This window comes from Polypterus senegalus, chromosome 1 (genome assembly GCF_016835505.1).
Source record: "Polypterus senegalus isolate Bchr_013 chromosome 1, ASM1683550v1, whole genome shotgun sequence".
In the NCBI taxonomy this organism is placed as follows: Eukaryota; Metazoa; Chordata; class Cladistia; order Polypteriformes; family Polypteridae; genus Polypterus; species Polypterus senegalus.
In genome coordinates this window covers 295,231,006-295,245,279 of record NC_053154.1, presented here as the reverse complement: position 1 = coordinate 295,245,279, position 14,274 = coordinate 295,231,006, and positions in this window count along the sequence as shown.

Genomic DNA, 14,274 nt, shown 5'->3' with positions numbered 1-14,274 from the left:
TCTATTTTTTCAATTTTAATACAATGCAGACCTGAATGAATTTGCATGAGAAAGGGGGACTCCATGCATCAATCTATCCTGCAATAATAATATGTATTGACAACAGAGATGAAACAGAGTATAGGAGTCTGGGGGAGAAGTTTGTTTCTTGGTGCCAAGAAAATTGTGTGCAGCTCAACATCAGTAAAATCATGGAAGTAGTTATTGATGTGTACCGCACCAAAGAGACACTATGTCCGGTCACTATTCAGGGATGTGGATGTAGAAGTGGTGCACTCCTACAAGTACTGGGGGTCCACATCAATGACATGTCAGACTGGTCTCAGAACACAGAGGAACTACATAAGAAGAGCAGGCATGTTTCTCTTAAGAGACTGCATTTTTTTAATGTGGGTAGTCACATCCTTCAAATCTTCTACAACTTTATGATGGCCAGTGCGATTTTATATGCTGAGGTGTGCTGGGCTAGTAACTTCACTTCTAGAGAAGCTCACCAAATCACTAAGATAATTAAGAAGAGAGGCTCAGTTATGGGACACACTGGAAGTAGCAGAAATGGACAGAATGAAGACAAAAGTTATGGCCATTATGGGCAATGCTGCACTTCCTCTCACTGATAAGATAACATAGAGAATTTTAAGAGAATGGATAATTTAACAGAAATGTGTTAAAGTAGACTACTGGGGCTCCTTCATGCCTACACAACACATCTTCATAAGGCCTTGCTGTAATTTCTCTCTAATCATTAGTCGAGCCAAAAGTTTTACTTGTGTGTATTTAGTAGGCTTTGTTGTTGTTTGCTATAAAATATATTTCTTGAGCTTCTGCTAAAGCTAATCTATCTATCTATCTATCTATCTATCTATCTATCTATCTATCTATCTATCTATCTATCTATCTATCTATCTATCTATCTATCCAATATGGTATGTAGTATATCTGTATCTATTTATCCAATATGGTATATAAGCTATCTATCTATAGATAAGGAACAATCAATTTATCGGCAAACAACATTTAATTTACTTAGTGCCTTTCTATAGTGAAGGCCATCCCAAGGTGCTTTCTAAGTATTTACAACTCTTTATTTATATGTTTTAGAGTTTATTAAGCATAGTTAGATTTCGCTAACAAGTCAGTTGAAGGCAAGAAATCAACTAGCCACTTTGCAGTTAGGATTCTGGAGCCTTATCCAAAATTTATTAAATTATAACATATATTAACTTTATGTCTGTTATTTTTCCGCTTAGCTCTATATCCCTTTCCAATTATAAATTGTTTACAGTGAGAATCGTTTTTGTGATATTGAACATTCATACAACAGGTATTTAGTTTTCTCCTTTGTTTTTCCTTCGTATAATTTGCTCTCTTATTCTATTCTATCTTCTTAAAGATTTGCTTACATGGCCCTGAAGAGGAAGGAGGTATGTCTTTGAAATGTGCTGGTTTAGTCCCTGATATATTGAAGGCTTGATCCCATTTAAAGATTTTTGTGCAATTTGCACACACAGAAATTCGAAACCAGGGGACATTCTCATTTTACACATCCTTCTTTAAACTTTCTTAAATTTTTCTGTCATTTTAACCTTATCTTTGTGTTCTATGTGTATATTTTTACATTTTATTTATATCTTTCTATCCAATATGTCTCATATAAATGTTCAATTCTTAATTTCCTCTTTCCAGCCATTTATATATTGACGTTTCTACTTATATTTGTATATATATGTTTATGTATATTTTTCAGCATAATTGTATATTTTTTTATTTTTTTGTTTTATTTAATTCTAGTTTTGTGTTTGAACTATTTTTACTCTTTTGATTATTATTACTGTTTTCACTTTATGAACCCTTTCTTAAATACAGTAGTTGATCTATGTTTCAATAAATTTCTTAACTATACTGAGTCCTAGTATGCTTGTCAATAGTTCTAAGTGTTCAAAACAAGTAGGCCTTTGATTATTTTGATGGTTTCCTTTGGTTTGGCCTTAACCACTGTGCCTTCTTGGTGTTTCATAAAGAAATGACATTTGTTCCAGAGTGAAAAAAAAAAAAAGCTACATTAATATTTGAGAATTAAAAACTGCACTAGTAGTACATTAGAGCAGCACAGTTAATATGTAGGCTTTTCCTGCTTTGGGATAGGTTCTCTATGGGTCAAGTTTCTTCTCAAATATGAAAATTATGGTTTAATTGGCAACTTTAAATAAGGGCAATATAATTGCACTTCCAATACTATTAAATGTTTAATATTTTCATTTGTAAGAGGTTTATTTGTCTCTCACAGGGACTGATTTAAAGGATACAGTGGCCCTCAACCAAACAACTAGACGTCCTGTGCTGTCAACACAAGCCCGGCCTCTGATCCTGCCACTTTTCAGCCTGCCACAAATAAAAATGCACATTGACAGGAAGATACTGGTGTTTGAAGACCATCTCAGAAGCTGAACACATTGCTGTCGTGACAGTCTGTATGATTTCTCTCAAAAGAACAACGAAACATTAATCATTAAACTCTTTGTTGATGTTCCAGTGGTGTATTATTAAAGTATATAACCAGAAATCTAAAAGTATGGTAATATATAAAGACAGCATGAACATCATAAGTAAAATGAGACTTCTAAAAAACATACAGTATGCACAACATGATTCCCTGATTCCCTCATCATTTGTAGCACTTGTGACCAATAGGGGCACCAAAGAGTCCTAAACCCCAGACACAACTTCACAGACACAACGTCCAGGTTCACATAATTTATTTGACCAGCTACCTTCAACGGGTTTTCAGAAGTTATGCCAAATACAATTCTCTCTTCTTCTTTTTCTTCTCCTCCCTGTTTTATTTTCCTCCTCCATTCCGCTTAGGCAAGCTTTGTCTGTCATCCACACCCAACTCCAACTCTCCTGGGTGAGGCAGAGACATCTTCCTTTTACCTCAGACTGAGGTGTACTTCTGATTCCAGGTTATTAGCCGTAAGAAGCATTTCCAGATTAGGTGACTCCGACACAAACTAGGGATCATGAGTTTCTTCAGCCCCATTCTGGTGGCACCCATAGAACTCAATAGGGCTACTATACAGGACTACAGCTCCCAGAAAGCCTTGCGGATGGGTTCTATAGCCTAGGGATGCTGCCACCTAGTGTGTTGGGTTGTATCCCCTTGTCCCTTCATTACACTGACCTCTTAGCCAGGTAAGGGTCCATAACTGCTGGGACATGAGTGTACCCACCTCCTAGATGGCATCTGTAAATCTCCTGCAGTGGGAGGGAATAACCTGCGATTCTTTCTGGCGATTCAGTGCAGTGGCTTCCCAGCAAGTTAAGGGGTCATACACCATCCCAGTCAGGACACACTTAAATATAATTGTGCCTTTTCAGAGGGATTGTTAATTATACAGTGGATCAGGATGTAGAACAAATATTTCACGGAAATAAAATTATTACAGTGAAATCTCATGTTTAAGCTTAAGTTAAATTCTGCTTCACCAAATATCAGAACTCACATACTTCCATTGACTACAGTCATCTTTACAAACGTAAAGATGTTAGAACGGTCATTTTCTTATAAATTAGCTCAACAATTCAAAATGATGTTGATTGTTGTGAACATATTGATTGTGCATAATGATGAGTTTGAAATAGCCTCATTTACAGTAAATGTTGGAGGCACCTTAGAATTTGGGGTGGCACGGTGGAGCATTGGTAGCACTGCTGCCTCGCAGTAAGGAGACCTGTTCTCCCCGTATCTGCTTGGATTTCCTTCGGGTGCTCCGGTTTCCTCCCACAGTCCAAAGACATGTAGGTTAGCTGAATTGGCGATCCTAAATTGTCCCTAGTATGTGCTAGGTGTGTGTGTGTGTCCTGTGCTGGGTAGGCACGCTGCCCGAGGTTTGTTCTTGCCTGATGCCCTGTGTTGGCTGCAGCAGACCCCAGCTACAGCAGACCCCCATGACCCGATGTTAGGATATAGCAGGTTGGAGAAGGACTGACTGACAGCTTAGAATTTGAAAAGAGATGAGTTATCTTTTGTCGAATAATTAGTGTTTGGCTTTATTCTGTCCTAACACCTGAAGCCCTCTTTATCTTTACTTTTGTACCAATGCAGGAAGCAGTGTCAGAAGTACATTTTGTTTACATGTACAAATGTAAGAAGTCATGAAATATTAATGCATGACTGCCTTGTGGAGGTGTTTACTAGAAGTGAAAAACCTCTCTAGCATCTTATTTTCTATCTTAAGACCAATAGATATAGAAGCTGATCCATCTTTCGTCATGTAAAAAAAACACAGCTGAAGAAAACTGTGGATATGCATACTGGCTAAACCTATTGTCACCTAAAATTGAAAAAAAAAAAAAAAAAAAAAAGGAAATATAAAGCTGATGTTCAATACACTTTTAAATAGCAAGTTCACTTATTGCACACTATATTTTGTATCATATCGGTATTTTCATTTTAGAGATTTAGAGATATACTGTACTGTATATATGCATATATATACACATATACATATATATACATATACACATATATACATATACATATATAGCAAAATACCCGCGCTTTGCAGTGGAGAAGTAGTGTGTTAAAGAAGTAATGAAAAAGAAAAGGAAACATTTTGAAAATAATGTAACATGATTGTCAATGTAATCAATGTCATTGTTTTGTCACTGTTATGAGTGTTGCTGTCATATATATATATATATATATATATATATATATAGCAAAATACCGCTTCGCAGCGACGAAGTACTGCCTTAAAATTTTTATTAAGAAGAAAATTAAACCTTTTTAAACTGAGGGAAAATATACCAATAATTATTTGTTAAGGATCTCTTTGTATGCCACATTGTCAGGTCAGCCCTCCGGTTGTAATATGACCAAGCTGTGCGCTGAGCTTACTCTTGAGCATACAATGTACAGTTGGCCATGTGAAAAGCAATATTATCACAAATCTCACAGCTTGGATTGCTGCTGTCATAATCGGTTTGAGTTTCATGGTTTGTTTCAATGACGTTAGTATTTGCAGGACTTGTGTTGAAGTGACATTCGGCATCTGTCAAGCGTTGTAAGCATACAACCTGTTTCATCGATAACTTCACCTCCAGCTTTTGAGAGTTTAAATATTCATAAACATCAAAGTGTCCACTACTGAAATCGTCACCTTTGAATCTAAGATGTTTAAGAGGCATTGGCAGTTCTCCAAAGGTGTAAAATATATTCGCGGGTGAAGGACTGTGCTTAGCATATTCATAAGCAAGGCTGCTGCGCTACTCAGCACGCCTCCCATGTAATTGACTGCCTGCCCATATAAGGCCATTCTTCGCTACGGTGTGTTCATTCCTTTCCTTGCTTCGCCAAGGAAGCAGCCTTCTCACAGCTTCTGCACTGTTTTATAAACGAACGACATATAAGAAAGTCCTTTTTCCTTGCTTCGCCAACGAAGCAGCCTTTTATTTAATCCACAGGTTCTCCGCTGTTTTATTGTTCATTTATTACGATTGTTATACTTATTGTGTAGGTATTTTACACTTAGTTTACTGTTCAGGTACCCATTTCCTTTATTTAATCCGCGGCTTTTCTGCTGTTGTTTTGTTCGTTTATTACGATTATAGTTATTTGATTCCCTTTCTTTGCCTGACTGCCTGCCCATATAAGACGCTCCGCAGTTTTTTTGTGAAGCAGCCTTTACACAGCTTCTTCACTGTGTTATAAATGAACGCCATATAAGTCCGTTCTTTCTCCTTGCTTTGCGGTTCTCTACTGTTTTATTGTTCGTTTATTACGATTGTTATAGTTATTGTGTAGCTATTTTAGACTTAGTTTACTGTTCAGATACCCATTTCCTTTATTTAATCCGCAGGCTCTCCGCTATTTTTTTGTTCCTTTATTACTATTATAGTTATTTATTGATTCCCTTCTTTGGCTGACTGCCTGCCCATATAAGGCGCTCCACTGATTTTTTGTGAGGCAGCCTTTACACAGCTTCTCCGCTGTTTTATTCTCCTTGCTTCGCGGTTCTCTACTGTTTTATTGTTTGTTTATTACAATTGTTATAGTTATTGTGTAGCTATTTTAGGCTTAGTTTACTGTTCAAGTACCCATTTCCTTTATTTTATTTGTGGGTTCTCCATTATTTTTTTGTTCCTTTATTACGATTATAGTTATTTATTGCTTCCCTTCTTTGGCTGACTGCCTGTTCCGCTGTTTTTTTGTGAAGCAGCCTTTACACAGCTTCTCCACTGTTTTATTAACAAACGCCATATTTTTCCTTGCTTTGCCAACTAAGCAGCCTTTTTATTTAATCCACAAGTTCTCCGCTGTTTTATTGTTGGGAGCTCTTCCTTCTTTTCTATGTACTGCGGTCACAGTCAGTTCACGTGATTACGTGGGAGGCGTGATAATGTCACACGCAGCTCCGTACCTCACGGCCATCGAGCTAACGTCCATTACAGTATATGGAGAAAAATAGGTTCCATTTATGACCATTATGCGTAGAATTTCGAAATGAAACCTGCCCAACTTTTGTAAGTAAACTGTAAGGAATGAACCTGCCAAATTTCAGCCTTCTACCTACACGGGAAGTTGGAGAATTAGTAATGAGCGAGTCAGTGAGTGAGGGCTTTGCCTTTTATTAGTATAGATTTACAAAAATTAGTCACTTAGTAGTTTATTTAATCTTCTGAGGGTGCTGCACTGACCACCAGATATCTGATAGCACAAACTAACCCCACTGTTCAGTATAACGTCTCTCCATTTGAGCAGCGTCCTGGTGGAACCTCTCCATGCTGTTCCTCTATTCTTTATTTACTGTTTTCTGCCTGTTGCCTAGTCAAGACAATACATGAATGGATCAACCAGACCTTGCTTATTTCTGTAAATATAATTTAAACAACTTTCTCTTTTCTGAACTATAAAAAAGTCATCTTTCTAACCTTCAAAATATAAATTCATGGGAAGAGAGAAAAAAAAATACTGAGAGCAAAAAATGTGTAACAAATACTTGATTTCCACCTCACATGTTAAGTACTTCATACAGTACAGTTAAGTACTTCAGCTCAAAATATACAGTACTTCAAATAATATTCTGAATATGACAAAATAGTTTTACCATAAAAAAGGTTACCTATTTTTAAAAAACATATTTTTTTCAAAAGAACATTTTTTTAAATAAATCTGATATCTTGCAGAGTCAGTTTGTGATACAGAAACTCCAATTTCGCAAATTGATTCAGTGCAGCTAAATAAATAAAGTTCACTGATTTTTTTATTTTTTTTTTGCACTGTAGGATTTTGGTGCAGACCTGTGTGATCAATACAAGCCCTGATAACTACTATAACTTGATAAAGGTTTAACTACCCACTATTTGAAATAAGACAATAAAGGAGTTCATAAATAAATTCATTAATCTCTTCTGATTTAAAGGCTGTTTTCTGAGTTCAACCATTTTTTCCTTTTCCCTCCCAAATTTTGGAGGTACTGAAGCAGATGTTTCCCCTTCCTGACATACTGTATTATTAATAGAATAACGTAGGCTGCAGCATAGGTAGAGGTTGGAAGCATGCACCCGCCGAACGACGAACTACCTGGATTGACACTTCAGCACCACATGGCTGCCACTAACCCCCAAGTTTTCCCCCTGAATTGGAGGGCCTGCTTGCTGGACTGGATGAAGACTAACATCATACCCAGGACAAAGCAATTGCAGGTTAAGGGACTTGCTCAAGGGTCCAACAGTGTAGGCAGTTCTGGCATTTATGGGATTCGAAGTGGCAACCTTCCGATTACTGGTGCAGATTCCTAGCCTCGGAGCCAACACTCCGTTAGGGAAGGACATAAAGAAAAGGAGAAAAAAAGGTAATTGTATTAATTTGTTACTATCATTATTTTATGGATGTACCTTCCACTTCCTGCAGGGGTGGACTGGCCATTAGGACTGAGGGCTTGTTTATACTTCATGCTCAGAACGCGTACACACACACATCATGGCTGCCACACAGCAGGTCCTCAGAAACTAATGCGACGCGTGCGCGATGTTTCATTACCAGCAAAAAGTCGTTGGCCGCAATGTGATAAAAGTTGGAATGTGACATCAGAGTCTATGTTTACTATCTACATGTGACATAAAGCTGCTTTGAGGATCCTACGAGATCAATGTGCGCGCTTCGATGTTTGATGAATTGTTCAATGTGGTGAAGCAAAATGCCGACATACAGATGCATTCTTGGTGCTTTTATATTCAAGCGTTGCATATTTCCAATCGTAATTACATGATACATTTTAAAATTCTCACATACCATCTTTTGTGCCATCTTTTTTTTTTCTGGGGCTTCCTCCTGACCTGACAGCAGCTGCAAAAAGCAATAGATCACTACACAGAGCAAATTAAATGTATGATATTCCAACTCTCTGCACATTTAGAATTCTTAGATTTATACTTGATATCATTTTCATGATGAAATTCATTAAAGTATATATGTTACATTTTACAGATAAATTGTTAATTTAGCTTAAATAATGAATACTGTTAATAATTACATACATGGGGGTGACACGGTGGCTGAGCAGTAGCACTGCTGTCTTGCAGGTAGTCACGTCGCTGGTATTCCCTGTCTGGAGTTTGCATGTCTTCCTGCTTGGTTTCCACAGTGAGCTCTGGTTTCCTTCCAAAGATATGCAGATTTGGTGGCACTAAAATGACGCTAGTGTATGTGAGTGCTTGTATTCACCTTGCGATGAACTGAGGCCCTGTCGAGGGATTGTTTCTGCCTCATGCCCAGTGTTTGCTGGAATGGACACATTCTGGGATTGATGGATTTAAGCATTAAACATCCTTTTCAGAGATATTGTGGTAAGGTGTCATTGGAATTTAATGGGTGTTCCAGGCAATTCACAACACAGCAAAGCCGAACCTGTTCTCACCGTGATGCTATCTCACACTGCCAACTGGTGGATTCCTCCAGATTTCCGTAAAGTACGCGTGCAAGTATAAACAGTAAAACGCTTGCGTAGCCGGAACATCTGCTGGAGCATGCGTTGCGTCACGTGAAGTATAAACCCAGCCTAACTAGACAAACCCCACCGCGCGTTCCCTGTCTGTGTTTATCCACAAACCATTAAGAGAGAGAGAAGAGCCGTGACGTGAGTGGTCCATCCTGCATCCTCCGTACACCTGTCTGTCCAATCACATGACCGTACTAACTCTTGACCATCCCACACCTGTGCAAACCAGAAAAACACGGGGTGGTTAGCGTGTACAAGTGGTCAATGCAATGAAATTCGTTCGTGCTTGTCTCCTCAGAACGGCTGACAAAAATACAAGACAAACAATTCTTATCATATGCATTGTATACAGCAAATAATTTATTAATCAACGAACACAGTGGTAAAAGGTAAACTGAAAGATTAGGTGTGTTTCCCAGACAACGCCATAGTCAGAAGACTTCTTTTTGATTTCCTATAGTGAAATTCTTTATGCTTTGTTTCATGAGGACACCAACTTTCAAATATGTGGAGTGGAGTTAACATTCGCTGGCAAGCCATGAACAGACGTTTAGTTAGACATTTGTCCATGACAGACCCTCACACATTAATTTTTTTGTAAGGTCAAGTGCAACAGAGAGCAGAGAAGAGCTGAAGGGAGGAAGGATGACAAAGCAACAGCAGGAGTATCTGTCTTTTGTATCAATCCTGAAAGTACAAGCAAGATGTGTTAAATGTTTTCTGAATGAAGAAGGTATTTGTGTGTTAAATGCATAAGCAATTCTTTTGCTTTGTAATATTTTGTTTATATAAGCCAGTGTTGTTGGCATTGGGGTCTACTGTGCTTATCATCAGTTCTCAGTATTTGGTTATAGTTAGAGAACAGAGAGTTAAAAATGGAATTGACAAAACAAAGGTAAACATTTAAAGACATGAAAAAATACAAATGTTTCTTAGTTGCTGATATATCTAACTATGACATTACAGCACTTTTTATTAATGCTAAACAACAGAAGGAATAAAGGAAAGCTAATTAAAGCATGAGATCAATAAAAGGTAAAAATGATTAATTGATTGTGAATCTGCATGAAATAAAAATCTGTGGCATTGGGGATGTGTTGGCAGGACTGAACCAGAATGCACTATGTGACTTTGCTTATAAATCAACAAGGAAAAACATGTGCCTGTGCATTGAAGGGTGCAATAATAGCTGGTGTCTGGTCGGTTGTGGTGTGCCATTTGGGATAAAAGTCTATGGCCGATTTCTGATAGCAGTACTTCTCTTATTACCTGTCAGTAATGCCAATGAAGAGTGCTCTTTATGAAAGTGGTGTATGGCATAAAATAGACTGAGGTCTACAGTGCAACAGGTAAGAATGAACAGTGTAACACTGACGCCCCCCCAGAAAGTAAGACCCTTCAACAAATGGGTTTCCCCAGAATCATAAAGCATTTTGCTGGAATGGAGAACAAAATTAAAACTTGTGAGGGTCGAGACATTTCTTTTACTATTGTGTTACGCCTTTACCTGAGGTTTGTGGATGTTGTGGGCTGACTGGCCAGATAGCAGCAGGCAACTGTGTGCTCTAGCAGATGTGACCTTCTTGCTCATATTGTGCTATTTGAAGCTGATTCTCACTGCTTATCCCTTCAGTCGCTTGTGCTGATAACATGTGGTTAGTCTAAAAGCCAGATTGGAGTTTTGCGGTGCACATTTCTATGGCCCATAATATAGTTACATGGGTATAAGAAAAATGTGTGCACCAAAAGGGGAAGGTCAACGGGGCCCGAAACTAGCCTCACCCCAGGGGCCCCAGGCGAGTTAATCAGCCCCTGCAAATAGCCCATTTGATTCTGTGAGGCATTTTGATTTAACCCCCTATGTCTCAGCTACTCAGTAAAGTTATGGTCCTGCAGCATACAGTGCAGGAATTGGCAGAATGTATTTTCAGTGCTATTGCAGGAAGAGTTAAGTGTACAATATGTTGTTCCCTTCAAAGAATGAAGTAAAGTTTCCCGTGTATTATTACTATTATTTACACAGTTGCTGACATTAACTGTCAAAACAGATTCAACAAAGAATGTTGCTCAGAAGATGTTTATTATCCAATGTTTGATCATAAAGGCTTACAACACTATGTAATGATAAAGTGAAAAGGTAGGATATGGAGTGAAAGATACAGGAAATAGAAATTTTAAGGTGAGGCAATTATATACTCAATGATCATGGACCAGACAGTGGGAATATGTTGCATGTTGAATTTCATTATACTCTGAACAGTAATGACTCTATGAACCCATGTGACCCTTTAGACAATTTTTTCAATATGTTAAGGCATAATCACATTATTATAACTGTCGTTCACAAATGTAAAATAAACAAATCTACTCTCTCTATATAAAATCCTAAGCCTAAAAGTACAATGATTTTATGTGACTTTTTATGTCATGTTTTTTGTCACACTTTAAATTGGGCTTATTTTAAAACATACATATATATGTTTGGTATCAATTGTTTCAGAATTTATTGAACTTTAATGTGATGTTGTTAGATTTTCAGATTTTTATTTTGTTTTTAAATTATAAACTAAAATATCAAGAACTTATGTCCAGCGAGATGAAACTTTGTGCCAAGAGATTTAACCACGCCCAGGGCCAGAAATGAAAGACAAAGAGTAGATGACAAATACAGCTGCTGTACAGGCTTTTAAATGTTCGAAGCACAGCGCAAGATGCATATCACGCAGCACAAGCCAGCAGCAGCAAGCCAGCAGCTGATCGAGCAAAGAGGAGGTAAAACAAAAACTGTATTTGTTTCCCATTGTATCGCCATTTAAGAGGGGGTTTCGGAGGAGCCACCACATCTTCTTGGGGTGCGTTCAGCCCATATCTTCACAATGTGAACAGCAGAGATGCAAAATGGCTGGCGCATAGCGCTGGCTGAGGGGGTTGGCAAGCGAAGGGAGCAGGGGGGAACCCCCTAGTATATAAATAACATTTACTATAATTCTGTATTTAATACAATAATCCGATCTAAGTTGGTCAACAACCTCCACTTTTTCAGTTTAATTACCCTCATTGACAATGGACTTCCTAATCAACAGACCCCAAAATGGTAGGATGGGTAAACTCAAATTGTTTACCTTTTTCCATCATGTATTTGCTTTTCACTCAAAACTGTGTTGCTGTTCACAATCTTCATAATTACATTTGTAGACAACATCACTGTGGTGGGCAAGATTTCCAAACGTAGTGCAGGTTGCAGGGGTAGGCGAGCAAAAGCGAGCAGGGGGCGAACTCCCTACTATATATATATATATATATATATATATATATATATATATATATATATATATATATATATATATTAAATTAAATTCTGATTATATACATATATATATAACTCTGGAGTTGCCCCCAGTGAGAGGCGCAGAGTGGGTGTGGGCATACTTATTGTCCCCCGACTTGGAGCCTGTACATTGGGGTTTACCCTGGTGGATGAAAGGATAGCCTCTCTCCGCCTTTGGGTGGGGGGACGGGTCCTAACTGTTTGTGCGTATGCGCCGAACAGCAGTTTGGAATACCCACTCTTTTTGGAGTTCCTGGAGGTGGCGCTAGAAGGCATACCTTCTGGGGACTCCCTTGTACTGCTGAGAGACTTCAATGCTCACGTGGGCAATGACAGCGAGACCTGGAAGGGCGTGATTGGGAGGAATGGCCCCCCGATCTAAACCCCAGTGGTGTTTTGTTATTGGACTTCTGTGCTCGTCACGGATTGTCTATAACGAACACTATGTTCAAGGATAGGGGTGTTCATATGTGCACTTGGCACCAGGACACCCTAGGCCTCAGTTCAATGATAGACTTTGTGGTTGTGTCGTCAGACTTGCGGCCACATGTTTTGGACACTCGGGTGAAGAGAGGGGCAGAGCTGTCAACTGATATCTGGTGGTGAGTTGGCTTCGATGGTGGGGGAGGATGCCGGTCAGGCTTGGTAGGCCCAAACGTGTTGTGAGGGTCTGCTGGGAATGGCTGGCAGAGTCCCCTGTCAGAAGTAGCTACAACTCCCACCTCTGGCTGAACTTCGACCATGTCCCCAGGGAGGTGGGGGACATTGAGCCAGAATGGGCCATGTTCCTTGCTTCTATTGTTGAGGCCGCTGACCGGAGCTGTGGCCGTAAGGTTGTCGGTACCTGCTGTGGCGGCAATCCCCGAACCCGTTGGTGGACACTGGCAGTGAGGGATGCTGTCAAGCTGAAGGAGTCCTACTGGACCCTTTTGTAGCTAATAGGTACTGGCTAGCCAAGCAGAATGTGGCTTCGGTGGCTGCGGAGGCAAAAACTCAGGCATGGAGTTTGGGGAGGCCATGGAGAATGACTTTCGGACGGCTTTGAGGAGATTCTGGTCCACTGTCCGGCGTCTCAGGAGGGGGAAGCAATGCAGTGTCAACACTGTATATGGTGGGGATGGTGCGCTGCTGACCTCGACTTGGGACGTTGTGGGTCAGTGTGGGGAGTACTTCGAAGACCTCCTCAATCCTACTAACATGCCTTCCAAAGAGGAAGCAGAGCCTGGGGACTCGGAAGTGGGCTCCCCCATCTCTGGGACAGAGGTTACCGAGGTGGTCAAAAAACTCCTTGGTGGCAGGGCCCCAGGGGTGGATCAGATATGCCAGGAGTTCCTGAAGGCTCTGGATGTTGTAGGACTGTCTTGGTTGACACGTCTTTGCAACATCGCATGGACATCGGGGACAGTGCCTCTGGATTGGCAGACCGGGGTGGTGGTCCCCCTATTTAAGAAGGTGGACCAGAGGGTGTATACCAACTACAGAGGGATCACACTACTCAGCCTCCCTGGAAAAGCCTATCGGGGGTTCTGGAGAGAAGGGCCCATCGGATAGTCAAACCTCGGCTTCAGGAGGAACAGTGTGGACCAGCTCTACACCTTAGCAGAGTCCTGGGGGGTGCATGGGAGTTTGCCCAACCAGTCTACATGTGCTTTGTGGACTTGGAAAAGGTGTTCAACCGTGTCCCTTGGGGAATCCTGTAGGGGGTGCTCCGTAAGTATGGAGTACCGGACCCCCTGATAAGGGCTGTTCAGTCCCTGTACAACCGGTGTCAGAGCATGGTCCGCATTGCCGGCAGTAAGTTGAACCCATTTCCAGTGAGAGATGGACTCCGCCAGGGCTGCCCTTTGTCACCGATTCTGTTCATAACTTTTATGGACAGAATTTCTAGGCGCAGCCAGGGTTTGAAGGGGTCCGGTTTGGTGAACTCAGGATTGGGTCACTGTT